General features: G+C 47.3%; 1 protein-coding gene across 1 annotated transcript in view; it reads right to left on the bottom strand.

Moving 5' to 3' along the window:
- PTPRJ (protein tyrosine phosphatase receptor type J) overlaps positions 1-16120 on the bottom strand; it is a 171319-nt gene that overhangs the window by 118976 nt on the left and 36223 nt on the right. The gene's annotated exons all lie outside the window — the stretch shown is intronic.

The following is a 16120-nucleotide window of genomic DNA, read 5'->3' as shown; positions in this document are numbered from 1 at the left end:
AGCCTGCTTCCAATTCTGTGTCTCCCTCTCTCTCTACCCCTCCCCCCGCTTGTGCATGAGCTCTCTCTCACTCTCTCTCACCCTCTCTCAAAAATGAATCAACATTAAAAAAATATTAAAAAAAAAAAAAAAAGAGAGGAAGAGAGTGGGGAAGTGGGGAGGGAGGGCTCCAGCATCAATTCAATAAATCAATCAAAGCAACACACAGGAGCGCACACACACATGCCACACACATGCGCAAAGGGCAACACAGTTATGTGATGTCGTGGCTCCAGAGTCAGACCTGAACTTCATTCCCAGCACTGCCACCTACTACGTGACCTTGCTTGAGCCAGTTTTCCAACGTCTCTGGGCCACCGCCTGAACAACAAAACCCAACTCACCCAGTCAATGAGGGTAAAAGAGAACATGTGCATAAGGCAGTTGGCACCTAGTAAGTGCTCAGAAAAGCAAAGGCCATCGCCACCCGTCTTACAGATGAGACGTTCGTGCAATGGAGCAGAAAGAATTCAGAAGCAGAGCTGCCCGCCCCAGAGATGCCGAGTGGACCAAAGGCGAATTCGGTGTCTCACGCCGTGACCTGGTTGAGGTCAGTGTGGAAGCTGCCGTGGGAACAAGGCCACTGTCAATGCTGTTGCCAGGCCCTCCTTCCACTGAGATATTTACTGACACCACGAACCCCCATCTGCCGAGAGCTTGCTATGCACAAGCCAACACGACAGCCAATACTGCAGCAACGCCAGGAAGACTGGCCTTGTTTTCAAGGAGGTGAATCCATCAAAAGGACACGGATACAAGTATCTGTGATCCTACACAGGAAGTCGTGCCATAAGGCAGGTACAGAGAGCAGTTGTTAGAATACAGGAGGCCGAGGGCCAATGACATGGAGAATGTGTAACGATATAGCACAGAAAGAAGATACCTGGACTGAGCCCCGCACACAGGGTCGAGTTTAGTCACGTGGAGATCAGGAGAAGAGTGCTCCAGGCAGAGACAATGCTCTATGCAAACTCACAGAGGCCAGAAATAGGAAACGAGAAGAGGACAGCAGGGAGGGGGGCCGTCATGCAGGTTTTTTAAAAGCTAGGAGTCTGGACTTTCATCCTTAGCTCAGCATCATTTCACAAGCTGCTTGTTCCACAAGACATCAACAGGTATCCTGTGGGACAGACCAGCTTCCACACAATCAAACAGGCTTCCTGACCGCAGCATGGATCTGAGCCCTTAAGACCTCGAAGGGCTTCGGGAATCTCCTCAGAATGAAGCTTTTCCTAGCCTGTTTAACCAAAGGGCCCTTTCTCCCCCCTCACAGTCTGTCCTGGTTCTGAGAGAACGCACAGTATGGAAAAGACTATTGTGTTGGTCAGGGCTCTACTTCAGGAAGACTGTTTAGGAGAACCTGGGTGACTCAGTTGTTAGAGCGTCTGACTTCAGCTCAGCTCGTGATCTTGTGGTTCATGAGTTCAAGCCCCGCATCAGGCCCACTGCTGTCAGCCTGTCAGCCCAGACCCTGACTCAGATCCTCTGTCCTCCTCTTTCCGCCCCTCCCCTGCTTGCACTCTCCCAAAAATAAATATTTTCTTAAAAGTCTATTTTATAGGGGCGCCTGGGTGGCTCAGCCAGTCGAGCATCTGACTTCGGCTTGGGTCATGATCTCGCGGTTGACGAGTTCGAGCCCCACGTCAGGCTCTGTGCTGACAGCTTGGAGCCTGGAGCCTGCTTCGGATTCTGTGTCTCCCTCTCTCTCTCTGCCCCTCCCCCGCTCATGCTCTGTCTCTCTCTGTCTCAAAAATAAACATTAAAAAAAATTTTTTAAGTCTATTTTATATATTACAAATATAGAAAATATGTTTCTATCCCGACTGAGAATGATACCTCATATCGAGGCCCTCTGCAAGGGGCCTGAATTTGGAAGGATTGAATTGCATTCACCATGGTCACCAAACATTACCTACTCTTTTAAGTGGAATTTTTTAAACAGCATGCTATTTCTTAACATGTGCTTTTTGCATGTGCTGTGCTCACGCCAGGTAAAGGAGAGGGCTCTGTGATATGAGTGGGCTTACCCAGTGCCTCTCCAGAGCACTGTCAGTTTGCCACTGACAAATCAAGGGAGGACGATGAAGAAGGAGAAAGAGGAACCACATCGCCCTGGACTGGCAGGCGGGAAGCCGTTTGCTCGCGGAGGGCAGCGCATGCCTGGCTTCTCACAGAGGACACTGGAGTTCTGCCGGGTCAGAGCACAAATCACAGAAACAGCAGCCCTGGATTTGAAGGCAGACAGATCTGGGTTTAAATCCCGTCTCTGCTTTTGACTTCATATTCTCAGTAGCCTCATTTCTAGGAATCTGTCCTAGGCGAGCTGCCAATGTAATGGCAATGACTTACGATCTCAAAAACAAAAAGAAAAAAAAAAATCAACCTACACATCCCCAAAGGATGAAGTGGTTAACTAAGTAATGATAAGCATATATGATAAACTATGAGGCCACCACTAAAAATAACTTTTTGAAGTTTTTTTTGTAATAATTATAGTCACAGCCCATGTAACAGTAAAGGGGAGCGGGGGGGGGGGGGGTGGGGAGATGTGGCTTTAGACCCTATGCAAGTGACATGAAATTTATAGACAGATGAATGAGCAAAAGGAATGCAGGAAGTTTACAATCGGGGATGACTCAAAAAGAGCCAAGCTCTGTGCTTGAACCAAGGCAGAGCAGTCAATGGCATGAAACCCGAGAGGGCCTGCCTCAGCCCTCAGACACATTCCCTCATAGGTCGTGTGGGGAACACCAAGCTGGGGCAGAGCAGAGATAGACTCCTCTATCAGTTTCAGCCGAGATGTAGGTCAGTGTGTCATTTCTTCAAAGAGGTGAGTCAGGATCACAGCAGCAGATAATTCAAAGGCAGAAGAGACCAGAAGAGCTCAATTAAAAGAGGCCCCTCCAGAGAGTCCGGCACTCCCCAAAGACTTAAATCTTCATGCTAGTTTTTACCCAGCTATTGACTAAGAAGAATGCACTATTAAGTAGACCATCTCTCCCCTCTCCAACTGTCCTATAAATTGGCCCTGTGTTTCCCAACGCCAAAAGGGGCAGTAACTCATGCAGAGCAAAATGCCAGTAAGTACAAATTTAGAACGTGGGTTAAACGGTACTCTGATCAAACCCCCAGCAACAACCCTGAAAAGACAGAGGGGGAGAAAGCAAGAGCCCTGCTCTCCCTACAACTTAATTCTATGCTCTAATTCAGAGCAGTATAATTAACCCCGAGTTTCGCTGCTAACACTGAGCTTTTTCAGCCTGATGAGAATATCATTTAGTATCCTGCAATCGCCAATAATAGCAATATGACACAATGGCACCTATTGAGGCTCTAATCAGGGCACACAGTCATTTACATAGAACATTCTCTGTGACTCTCTGTAATACAACGCCACAAAGACTCAATTGAGACACAAGTCTCCCTTTCCCATAAACTAAAAAAGGGGGGAAAAAGAAGAAGAAGAAGAAAAGGAAAGAAAGAAACCACAATTTCCTTTACAGGACAGCACAGATGGTCCCCACCCTTCCCAGGGGTTCGCCAGGCCCAGGCACTTCACTCGAAACTGCTCATCCTGATGGTGACCAGAAACTGGATGCTTGCACATGACCGTGTGTGCACACTGGCCTAATCTCCTTGCACAGGAAAAGCAGATCTGGGTGCTCTGGGAATACCCTGGACTTAATAAAATGGAGTAAGGGATGTGGAGGGGCCCCACTGGATTAACAGCCTTCAGATCCAAGCTCTGACGGCAGGCCTCCGTGGAATGGCTCATGTGGCCTTGGATCCAGGCCTGGAGAAACATGGGCCACTGTCCCGTCCTGTGCCATGGGCCACAAAGTGAGTGTGAAAGAAGGTAACCAGGTACCATGAGTCACCAGGGAAGGGGAGCGTTACGGCCCTGCAGGGAGGCCGCTGTGCTGAGGAAACAGCAGAATTCGGAAGCCAGACAGACCAGACTACATCCTGGCTCCAGTCCTTAGACTTTGAGCAGTTCCTCAAATGCTCAAAGCCTTCATTTCCTCCTCAGGCTAGGATGAGGATTTTTGCTCAACATCTGAAATGCATGACACGCTGCACAACATATAAAGAGCCACAATCGTTGGCAAGGCCATCATCATTATTCTTTAGTAAAGGTTTGTGGGAAAACCAATAGGCCTTGGGGTACAATGTGTAACAGCCTAGACCCTGAGGCCAGGCTCCCCAGATTCAATTTCTAGCTTTACCACTTGCTGCTTAGTTGACCTTCTTTAACCTCTATACCTAGTTCCTTACCTGTAAAATGGGCAAAATAATAGTACCTACCTTCTAGGGCTGCTGTGAGGATTAAATGAGTCAGTATGTGTAAAGCATTTCCACAGTGTGAGAGTGTGTGTGTGTGTGTGTGTGTGTGTGTGTGTATACGTATATACATATACATATGTGCCAGGCATTACTCTAATGCTTTATTATATAAAAATAAGAAGGGGCGTCTGGGTGGCTCAGTCGGTTAAGCGTCCGACTTCGGCTCAGGTCGTGATCTCCTGGTCCGTGAATTCGAGCCCCGTGTCGGGCTCTGTGCTGACAGCCCGGAGCCTGGATTCTGTTTCAGGTTCTGTATCTCCCTCTCTCTCTGACCCTCCCCTGTTCATGCTCTGTCTCTCTCTGTCTCAAAAATAAATAAATGCTAAAACAAATTTTTTTAATAAAAATAGTAAATAAATAGAAATAAAAACAAAAATAAGAAGAATGGGGCACCTGGGTGTCCGACTCTTGATTTTGGCTCAGGTCATAATCTCACAGTTCAGGAGAACAATCCCCGAGTCAGGCTCTGCACAGGCAGTGAGGAGCCTGCTCGGAATTCTCTTTCTCTCCCTCTTTCTCTGTCCCTCCCCTGTTTGCTCTCTCTCTCAAAATAAATACATAAACATGTTTTAAAAGTTTACAAATAAAATGAACCAATAGGAATCTGAAGAACAGAGGTGTCCTTTAATGCAATTATAGCAATGGTTGCTATTAACTATATTATGCTTTCATACCCACTATGTTATTTAAGCCCTTCATCGAAACCCAAGAAAAACAATCCTATGATGTGAAATTGGGGTCTAAATTCTATGGAAGGCCTGGGAATCTTCCTTTCTTAAAGGTTTTCTACAAAGAAAGTAGAAAAAAGGGGGAGGGAGCCTAGCTAATGGGAAGCACCATATGAATGACCTTCTGTTCTTTTTCTAGAACAAGTCTTTGCCTGTACAACCAAGTTCTTCCCAACAGAGCACATCCCTCTCACATGCCATCTTGAGGGGAAGGCCAACGGGAAGGTCCAAGCCAATGCCTAGCACCAGACATGATGGGCTGAAGGAGAGGAAAAGTAAACTTGGGGCCAAGTTTATAGTTGCTCTCCGACCAAGCGAGAAGGGCTCCACTCAGCCACTGTCAACAGCGTCAACACCTTGGAGCTCAAACTGAGAAATCGTCCCAAATCCCTGCTTCACACATGCCCCAGTTGGCCTTGGAGACAAGCCCTTTAGTAAGTGAAGCGTTCGTTGAATGCTCAGCTGGCTGGTAGAGGCAAACGCTCTGTATCTGCTGACCAACCACAACTGGGTCACCATCAGCAATAACCACCCACCACACAGCTATCAAGGGCAGATCTCACATACAGACCCACCGGTGATGATCTCCTTCTCAGCCTCCATGTGGCATTCTGAGAAATTTCCACACAAGGTTTGGAGCAGCTCAGTGACTGGTCCTTGGTCACGCTGCCCAGATGTAAATCCAAGGCCAATGAGGAAGGCAGGCATTATAGGCCTTGAACATCTGCCAAGACTGGACACATGCACCACCTGGCCAGCGCCATGGACCCAACATGATGGTGATCTCCCATCCAGTCCCTGACCACCATATGTAAAAACAGCACCGGCCCCCATCACACTGTATCCCCTTATCCTACTCCACTTCTCTTCACAGCCCTGATGTCTACCCGTCTTCTCATGATACGTAAGCTCCACGAGATGGAGATTTGGTCTGTTTGGGTTTTATCAACATCCTCCACACATAAATAGCGTTTGGCACAGAGTAGGTATTGAATGATCAGTTAACTGGCTAATCAGCCAGAGGCCAAGCTAATCAAAGAGAAGGTCAAAACCAAAATCACATCTGGGACCTAACTTAAAAGGAGGCTTTAAAAAGCACTTGAGGCCAAGCCAAAGAGTCTCTGTAGCTGCTTAGCAGCCAGAGCTAGATTGGGCATCTCAGTTTCTTTTTTCTCCCTTCCCCACCTCCCCTCCCCACCCCTCCCGCTATATATTTTTTCATAATGTTTTGAAACTGATGGCATAGGAAAGTTCGGAGCCAAGGGATGAGAATTTCATAAAAAAAGGGCCCAGCCCTGGGGCACACAGAGCAGGAATTTGCTGGGGATGAAATCACCCTCTGCCACCTGGCCTGATCTGGCCAGCTGGCCACAGCAGCAACAGCAGTCGTTTGACCCAGCACCAGGCACCTGAACTGGACCCTCAGCCTTATGACAATCCTATGACACAGTCACAGGGATGCTGCCTCTAACATGAGGCTGGGTCCTAACATCAACGGGTAGGGGTCAGAATCAGGCATCAGCATGATAACTCTTGAAGCGTACCAACACAGCGAAGGACATGCCGTCCTCTTGAGCTCCAGCGCTGGAACAGGAGAAGCAACGAGCTTGTCTTCAGGAACCGCACTGTACAAAAATGATGTATCCTTAATCCCTGGAACCATACTCACCATGGCAAGATAACCGTCATATGAGAGGCACTGGGACACTAACAAGAAAGATCAGGTGTGCGTTTCCAATCCCACATTCTGCCCAGGCCAAGTCTGCCCATAGAGCTAGAAGGAGCGGAGCCAGAATCTGACCCCACCCCACCAGCGTGTTAAGCCAGACTCAGATCCATCCTTACAGGCTTTTCGATCCAAGGACAGTACTCAGAGATGTAATCCTAGCCCCACAGAAAGAGACCCCCATCTTTTACATCTTCCTTCCATACTATCAGTGCTTCCCACATGCCTGCTAGTATTAATCGTCTGCATCATGCTTTAGAGTCCACTAGGGACTTCCACAGGCTCCGGCGGGGGGCTGTGCTGGTTGTTCCCCCCACCTCACTGCTATGCAAAGCTCAGAGACATAAGAGATGACAGAGTCCCAGAGGAGGACCAGAGTTGACCCAAATCTCCTGAGGCCAGGGCCCAAGCTCATTCTACATCTCAACACAGGTTACCTCTGTTCTTGTGATAGTTTACATTCAGCACCCCCCCACACACACACACACACACCTTTTTAGGTTCCCCACATCCTCATTCTACCATGTATTAAAAAAACACAAGCAACTAGGAGTCTGTACACCGAGACTCCAACAGGCAATGGTCACTGTGCAGAAGGATCAGATGGTTCTTCTGGTCAGAGGCAAGCCGAGAAGTAGGATGGAAGTCAGTTTACAAATGTCTACAATCCGTTCAAGTCCTTTAAGACGGTGGGCGTCACCCACATCCACAGCCCCCAGTCTCCTCTTCCTCCTTAGTAAAAGATTTCTATTTTATATAATGCATCCAGGACTCAAAGACCACATTTCTCAGCCTCTCTTGCAGCAAGGTGCGTGCGTGAAACTAAGTCACAAGCAGTGAGGCGTAAGCAGGCATGTTCCAGGGAGGTTCCAGGGAAGAGCTTAGAGAGAGCTGATTCCACAGAGAAGGATCCTTCCGCCAGGATACAGCTCAGACATGAAAACTGGAGTCCTGGGAGCCACTCTGCACCGTGGAGCATCGGTAGAAGCCCGTGCGGGAAGAAGGGCTTCTTCTTCTGGGTCCCAGATGACACCCTAGGGCTCTCACAGCCCTGGGCTGCTACCTCCAACTTACTTTTATGTGGAAGAGAAATTATCCTTTACATCACTTAAGCCTCTGTTAAATTACCGAGCGGTTTTCCATTGTTGTTGTTATATACGGCAAGAGCTAATCTTAACTAACTATAAGCCCAAAGCAAAAATAAAACACCAACAAAGCTCTGCTCCCATCTTTACTCCCAACCAGCTCCATGAAAAGCAAAACATCTGTCCAGATAAAAATCCAACATTCCTACAAATTAATCTGTTTTACATTTGAATGTCCAGAACTTCTTATACTATCATCTCCATCACTAGCTCCAAAGAACATACAAGACTCTATTTCCTTTCTAATTAAGAGAGAAACTTCCCCTAGTCTTACCGTGAGGCACTCATCAGAAGTCTTCATGGGTCCAGGGGACGAGACGGTGCAGAAAGCAATTTTAGGCTCCCACGTGGAAGCAAGAAGGACAGAACAGGACTTCAAGTTGAAAACAGTATGTTCGCCTTTAATATTTTTATTATTTCCCCTTAGGCAGCTAAATATGAATGTTCAGCAAGTATGCATGGTACAAACTGTGCAATAATTACAAAGGGGATTGCCAAAGAAATCCTGAATACACAAAAGAGAAAAAGAAAGTTCTATGAATACCTCTAACATGTACATAGGATTTGGGGGATTTTGTATCACCTCACTTAATCTACACTGAAGAAATAATAACATGTTAGGTTTTACTATTATCCCATAACATATAGGAAACTTGTATATGGAGCAGTTAGAGGATTTGTCTGAAGTCATAACTAGTTAGACTTTTCTTCTTGTAAAAATAATTGGGAAGGGAAGAAAGAGCAAAGAGTAATGACCCCTCTTCATATCTTCCTATATAACCTAAATTTTATGCAACTATGTACATGCAATGTTTCACAATTTTCCCCCATTTAAAAACTAATAGGGACTCCTGGGTGGCTCAGTCAGTTAAGCTTCCAACTTCAGCTCAGATCATGATCTCGCGGTTCCCGAGTTTGAGCCCTGCTTCGGGCTCTCTGCTGTCAGCACAGAGCCTGCTTCAGATTCTCTGTCCACCCCGTCTCTGACCCTCCCCTGCTTGGTCTCTCTCCCTCTCTCTCTCTCTCTCTCTCTCTCTGTCTCTCTCAGAAATAAACATTACAAAATTAAAATTTTTTTTTAAATAATAGAATTATTTTTCATGGCTCTGTAAAGGGAAAAGTCATTGGACCAATATGCATGAGGTCACAAGGTCTAAGGCACACAGGCTGGCTTAATCAGTAGAGCAGGTGACTCTTGATCTCAGGGTTGTGAGTTCGAGCCCCATGTCGGGTACAGAGATTACTTAAAAAATAAATAAAATATTTTCAAAAATAAATAAATAAAATGTTCTCTCTTGCTTTAGGTTCACTTCCAAACTACCTTTCAACTGCGGGAGCCCTAACTTGCAGCTTTAATTTCCCTCTCCAGTAGCTACTGGACTACAGAACTGAATGAGTTTGGTTGCCCCACACAATGTTTTGAAACAAATCTAAGCCAACTTCAACAATTAATAAATTTCCCATTAAAAGCCCCATCTCTAGTGTGTCGTGAAGAACTGATGATGTGGCAACATCAGGTGTCCGTGCTTGGACTGGCCACCTGGGGAGGTGACAGCATGGGGGAAGGGGTGCTCCCAGCACCAATGCCCATCCTCACAACCACTTCACCCCTGTAAGAGAAATGTTTCCTGGTGCCATGCCTCTATCGAAAGCACAAAATGGTAAGATAAACCAAGAAGAGGGGCGCCTGGGTGGCTCAATCAGTGAAGCGTCCAATTTCGGCTTGGGTCATGATCTCTCAGTTCATGGGTTCCAGCCCTGTATTGGGCTCTGTGCTGACAGCTCGGAGCCTGGAGCCTGCTTCCTTCGGATTCTGTGTCTTCCTCTCTCTCTGCCCCACCATTGCTCATGCTCTGTCTCTGCTTCTGTGTGTGTCTTACTCTCTCTCTCTCAAAAAAAAAAAAAAAAAAAGGAAACATTAAAAAAAAATTTTTTAATTAAAAAAATAAGAAGATCTTGGGTTTCAAAAAAGGTGAGAAAATATACAACTCTGTAGTAGCAGAGACCTTTGCTTTGTCTAATATGCGAGCCAAATGCAACAGTGAATACTATCAGCTTAGGGTGTTTTTTCAGCCGGGGAGCCCCTCTCACTCCCACTCATTGCCTGGACCCTGAGCACCCTTTGAAGAAAAAGCAGAAAGTCTGACAATGCCACAGTGTCCCCTTGAGGGCCGGCAGCCCCTGTGCTGAAGTCCACGAAGACGTGGAATGACATAGGGGTTAGTGAACCTACCATAAAGCCACCTGACCCAACAGACCCTGGGTCATGGAATGTCAGGGCCCAAAGGACCTTAGCAACTGCTTAAACCAGGTGAGGAAATAAACTCAGAGGTTATGAGTCTTGCTCTAAGTCACCCAGCTGGAGACCGCAGATGTGGCACTTGGAAATCACTTCTCCATGCTCCAGAACCAGGGTTCTCCCCACGACACACTGCCTCCTCTAGCTCTCCATCTGCTCACAACCCCTAGGCTCCTCCCACCTCCTCACCACCTCCAAGGACACCAGGATGGCTGCCATAGTGAGCAGGAGAAAGTCTCCTGGGGGAGAAGCCATCCTGGGGGGCGGGGAACGATGACTTGGATCTGTTTTGTTCAGCTTCTGGTGGGCATCAAGGACAGACTTGAAATCCCAGTGTTCAAGTCAGGCCCACACGGGCTGACCACCGCATGAAGAAGACACGCAGGACGTGGCCTCCCAGGTCAAAGGTATGGCCTGGGTGTTGCCTTAGGCTGAAGAGGACTTAGACCCAGCCTTACCTGCTCCCATCACCCCCCATGCTCCAGCCGACGGCCCCTTTTCCATGCTCACCATAGACCTTAAGCAGCTCTCTGTTGTCTATTTCAATAACTTCTGTTGACTATTACCCTGAGCCACATACTGAGGGGGCCCAGTGATGAGTTAAGACTGGAACCATCCCACCATGACCTTATCATCATCTACCACAGAAGACAGACTTCTGAACAACCGTGACCCAAACCCCACGGTAGAGATGGAGGGAAAGTGCTACAGAAACTTGAGAGAAGGATGTGATTTATTCTAAATTTACCAAGTGGGCAGGGCAGCGGATTTCAGAAGGATGAATGGAGAGTAGGATTCCCGTAAACTGGGGGGGACGAGCGTTCCAGGAAGCGGGAACGGCATGAATTAAGCCAGGAAGGAAGAAACCGTGGGCAGGTCTCAGAAGCCCCAGCGGGCTCAGGCAACGGCAGCCGGGGAAGTCCGGCGGGACCGAGGGGAAGGGTAAACCGAGGTCACCCACTGAAGTGGGGGACACTGTCACAGCAGAGCCAATGGTAGCCCTTGGATGCAGACTGGAAAATTTGGACTTATGCTACGGGGAACAGTGAGCAGCCCCTGAAGGCATGGGGGAGGGAAGGAGACAAGGGACAGAAGGCTTTCTGGGTGGGCAAAGAACTTGGCCTTTGTCACCAACGCCTCCTGGATGCCAACTTTTGGCATCTGCCCCACGCACTCTGCATGCCGTGTCCATTTCTGTGGCGATCCCGGTATCTGACCATCTGGATGGTGACTAACCCCCACCTAATCTGACCCTATGGCATGTGCGTGTCCCCTGATGGCCTCTGGCATTCCCCCGCCTCATCTCCCACCCACAGGCCAGCAGAACACGATTTTGACTTGAATTTGTTGCCAAAACCCTTCAAAATTAGGAGATGTCACATTTAAAACTCTGGATTTTCCTAGGACTGCGCTTCCTCGTGCAGCCTGCAACCCCCAATCCCATCCGGTCATGCCGTCTTTTTTTTTTTTTTTAAGTTTATTTATTCATTTTGAGATGGACAGACACAGCGCAAGTAGGGGAGGGGCAGAGAGAGAGGGAAACAGAGAAGCCCAAGCAGGCTCCATGCTGCCAGCATAGAGCCCAATGCCGGGCTCAAATCCATGAAGCCACGAGATCAGGACCTGAGCTGAGTCGGATGCCTAACTGACTGAGCCACCCAGGCATCCCTGTCACCTCTTTGTAACCTCCAAGACTGCCAATCAACATCCACTGCCCACTTATCTTCTGCCAGACCGCCCACCACACCCCCAGAGGCCTCTGATTCTGCAACACCCCACCACATTTAAACTACATGTATGAGGCTAAACCGTCCTGACGCTTCCAGTCCCGGGTACTAATCCCTCAGCAAGGGCACACAGCCCACCGACGAGACCTGGATCCTCAGTTCCTCCACACCCTCCTGGGCCCTGGCAGATGGCACTACTGAAAGAAATCAGAAGCCCCCTCGAGAGCCATGGACAGCAAGCTCAGAAGAAAGTCCATATACCTTTACTTTTCCTTTTATTCCTGACTCAGCCCTTCCTGACTACCCGCCGTGTGTCAGGCCTTCCAAGCAGGGTTCAAGAAACACAGCTGAACAACATGGGATTGCTGCCTTGGCCAGGTCTAGCGGACCTGGAAAAACCCCAAGCAGCCCTGGCTTAGATGCCACTCTGAATGAGGGAAATAACAACACAGCTCGTGCGTGAAGCCTAGTGATCCACATACACCCTACAACCAAATGTTCAGCACTCACTGGCCGGTAAATAGGGCGGCAGCACAGTGTTTCTGAACAGGGTGGAACGCACGGCCCCCGATGCCGATAAGCACCAGCCTCGGCTGTTGATGGCACACGCGAGGAAGTTTCCCCCATCGCCTCGATCTTCGAGACAGACGGAGAGAAAGAAAAAAAGGTTGGTCACGGTAGAGGAACAGAAAAGAAATTGAAGCACATTTCCTGTCTTCAGTGAGTATACAGTCTAGTTTGGAATCAAAACATCAAACCCCAGAGATTGATGAAGTCACTAAGAGAGGTGTGGGAGGAATGTGAACATGGGCCTGGGTCCGGGGGGGAGGTCCACCAGACGAGGTGTGCTAGAAGCTGGGCAGAAAGACTTTTTGAACCAAAGAGGTGGCCTAGGAGGGCACAAATAATCAAAATCCTGTTTTGGACCAATCATAAAGGCCTTCCTTTGGATTGTGGATCCAACTATAATTGAAAAACCGGTAGGAAACATTCACTGAAGTTCAAAATCCCAGGGAAAACTCCAGTTCAGAAAGACACAGATTTCACCCGTGAATGGGTTTTCCACTTGGCAAGACAGCCCCTCATCACTAAGTGATGATACAAAGGAATGAATGGGACTTCTTATCGGGGAAATTCCTAGTGATTATTAGAATGGAAAGGAAAGGAAAGGAAAGGAGAAGGAAGCAAGAGTATTAATGACCAGCAGGCTCCCTCTGGTTTAAATTCCGGCAAAGGCAACAGCTGTTTTGTTCAAGTTGGGGTGACCTCCAGCAAGAAATACTAAGCTAAAGGGGTACCTGGGTGGCTCAGTCGGTTAAGCATCCAACTGAATCTCAGCTCAGGTCTTGACCTCAAGGGTAATGGAGCTCAAGCCCCACATTGGGCTCCATACTGGGTGTGGAGACTGCTTAAAAAAAAAAAAGAAAAAACTAAACTGAAACAACATTGAATGCCTACACTTTTTTACTAGACATTTTTCTCAGTTTTCTTACCCTTAACGTTTCCCTTAATGTCTCCTCAAAACTCTGGTCGCCTTTTAACACCGGGCATTTGTACCTCCCCCGTAAGCAAATCAGCTCGTACACTTGGACAAAACTGGTGACAGCATTTCCCCCACTGCTCTGCCCCACACTACAGTTAGTCTTGTCTTGTCCCATGTGACCTCAGCCCTTCAAATCCCACTCCCCAGGCCCCATCACACCTGCCAGCCCCCTCCCCACTGACTTCCCCTCAGCTCACCCACCCCCCACAATTCTTCCCTAGGAAGGGTCCTAAAGTTCAGCTACCTCCACACTTCTCTGTCTCCCTCTCTCTGTCTGTCTGTCCATCTGCCTCTCTCTCACACACACGCAAACACACACGCACACGTGCACGCGTGCACTATATAACCTTTCTTTTCCCTAAAACCAAAACCCATAAATGGAAGAGCCGCACCTGCTCCAGCTGAAGCAAAGATCGGAGTCTACAGGCCTCTGCCACTATGTCTTGGGGCTGCCCCGACCTCTACCCCTTACCACAGAGTCCAAAAACAGCACTATTCAAGTCAAATTTCTTCATTTGACAGATGTGAAATCAGAACCCCAGAGAGAGAAAGTGCCAGACCCAAAGGCACCCAGTGTGTTAGAATCAGGCCAGAAACCAGGGCTCCAGACTCAGCAGACCAGGGCTCGACCAGTGCCCCGCGAGACAGCCTAATCATCTTCTCTAACACTCACACAACACTCACCGCGTGCCCAGCATTTCTCTAAACCCTCCACACGGATTACGTGTTTAATCCCCACAACAATGTGATGATGTAGGTTCTTTCATTTTCCCCATTTTCCAGGGTAGGAAACTGAGGTACAGAGGTTAAGGAACTTGGCCAAGCTCACAGAGCTGGTAAGTGGCAGAGCAGGGGTTGGAACCCAGGCAGCCTGGCTCCATACCCGTCGTTCTTACGCAGTTTGCTGGAAGGAATTACTTGCCACCTTCAGGCAGGAAAGGGATTACTATGTTGTATCTTACTTGACAAATGAAATACACACAGAGCTTCCCTTCAAAAGAAAAGACCCATAAAAAGGAAAAATTGTTTAAATGTATGAAAGACAACACTGGAGATTGCACTGAAAGCCTAAGTGTGCCAGACCTACACCAAGTGTCTGCTTTTTTTCTCAGGGTGTTTGCACGCTTGAAGGGCTGGAGCAGTGTAATCACATGGTAATCTACATGGTGGCCCACATTTTTTTACCCATTCTCAATGCGTTTGTCCTTTGCACGTACCCATTTTGACTTCATTCCCATCCCTGATGCCTTAAACCCTGGTGTTTCCACAACCATGAGTAGAAATGGCTCTTTAAAAAAAAAAAAGAAAGAAAGAAAAAAAGGCATCTGTCTCTACCCAGGGATCTTTTTTTTTTTCTTTTTTTCTTTTTTTTATCAGGGATCTTTCTTCACCCAACTCTGGCACATGCCTCTCAAAATAAAGTCAGATAAACTCCATTTGAAGTAATGAAATGCCAACTATTTATTCCACAGGGAGAGGAAATAAACACAAAACAAAGAAGTCATTATTTTTTGCTTAATAAAAGCTTTTACAGTTTTATTAAAGAAAAATACCTGTTTATTACTGAAATTTTAGCAAATATAGATAGTCACAAGAGAGAAGAAATCTATCCCCAAGTCCCTCCTTTAAGGAAAAAATAACCAAATTCTTCGAAATCCTTCTTTTCATCTGTGTATCCCTGTGCTTTCACAAGAAAGAGTTCCTCCTGCAGATAATGCTTTGCAATATAAATTTTTACTTGAAACATTATGAACATTTTCCTAACCATCAAACAATTTGTATAATATTTTAACGTCTGTGTAGTTTGCCATTCCATAGATATAGCCTAATTTGTTTAATCACTTTCATGTTGGGCATTTAGGCGGTTTGTGTTTTTTTAATATGCGAAATGCTGTTATGAATATTTATTAGGTTGAATTGTTTGTATGCATTTCAATTATTTCTTTATTTTTTAAATTTTTTTTAATGTTTTATTTATTTTTGACAGAGAGAGAGAGACAGAGCATGAGCGGGGGAGGGTCAGAGAGAGAGGGAGACACAGAATCCGAAGCAGGCGCCAGGCTCTGAGCCGTCAGCACAGAGCCCGACGCGAGGCTCGAACTCACAGACCTCGAGATCATGACCTGAGCCGAAGTCGGACTCTCGACCGACTGAGCCACCCAGGCGCCCCTCAATTATTTCTTTATAATAAGCCACTAGTATAGAAAAAAATAAAAAACAAAAAATAAATAAAGTCGGATAAGCCAGGGGTGAACTGTCCAAATTTCTTGTTTCTTTACTGTTTCTTTATTTATTGCCTACAGCCTGTTCATGGTTGGCTGGCACAGCCAGGGCAAAGAGGGGCAGGAGCAAGAGTAGGGGTGTCCAGCATTAAGACCCAACTTAGTCAATGGTTCCTTCTGGAAGCACCAAGCTAATGGCTGGCAATGGCAGCACCAACACATGGCTGGATTTTTAGAGGCTTTTGAAAGCTGCTAAGCTGCTGGCCCATCCCAGGCACCCAGGCTCCGATGGCTGCATTCACTGAGCATTCGCTCTGCACCCAGACGGTATCAGCTCAGCTACAAGA

Source organism: Neofelis nebulosa, chromosome 10, assembly GCF_028018385.1.
Source record: "Neofelis nebulosa isolate mNeoNeb1 chromosome 10, mNeoNeb1.pri, whole genome shotgun sequence".
Lineage (NCBI taxonomy): Eukaryota > Metazoa > Chordata > Mammalia > Carnivora > Felidae > Neofelis > Neofelis nebulosa.
The sequence above is the reverse complement of the archived record's forward strand: the minus strand, read 5'-3'. Positions and strand labels throughout refer to the sequence as shown.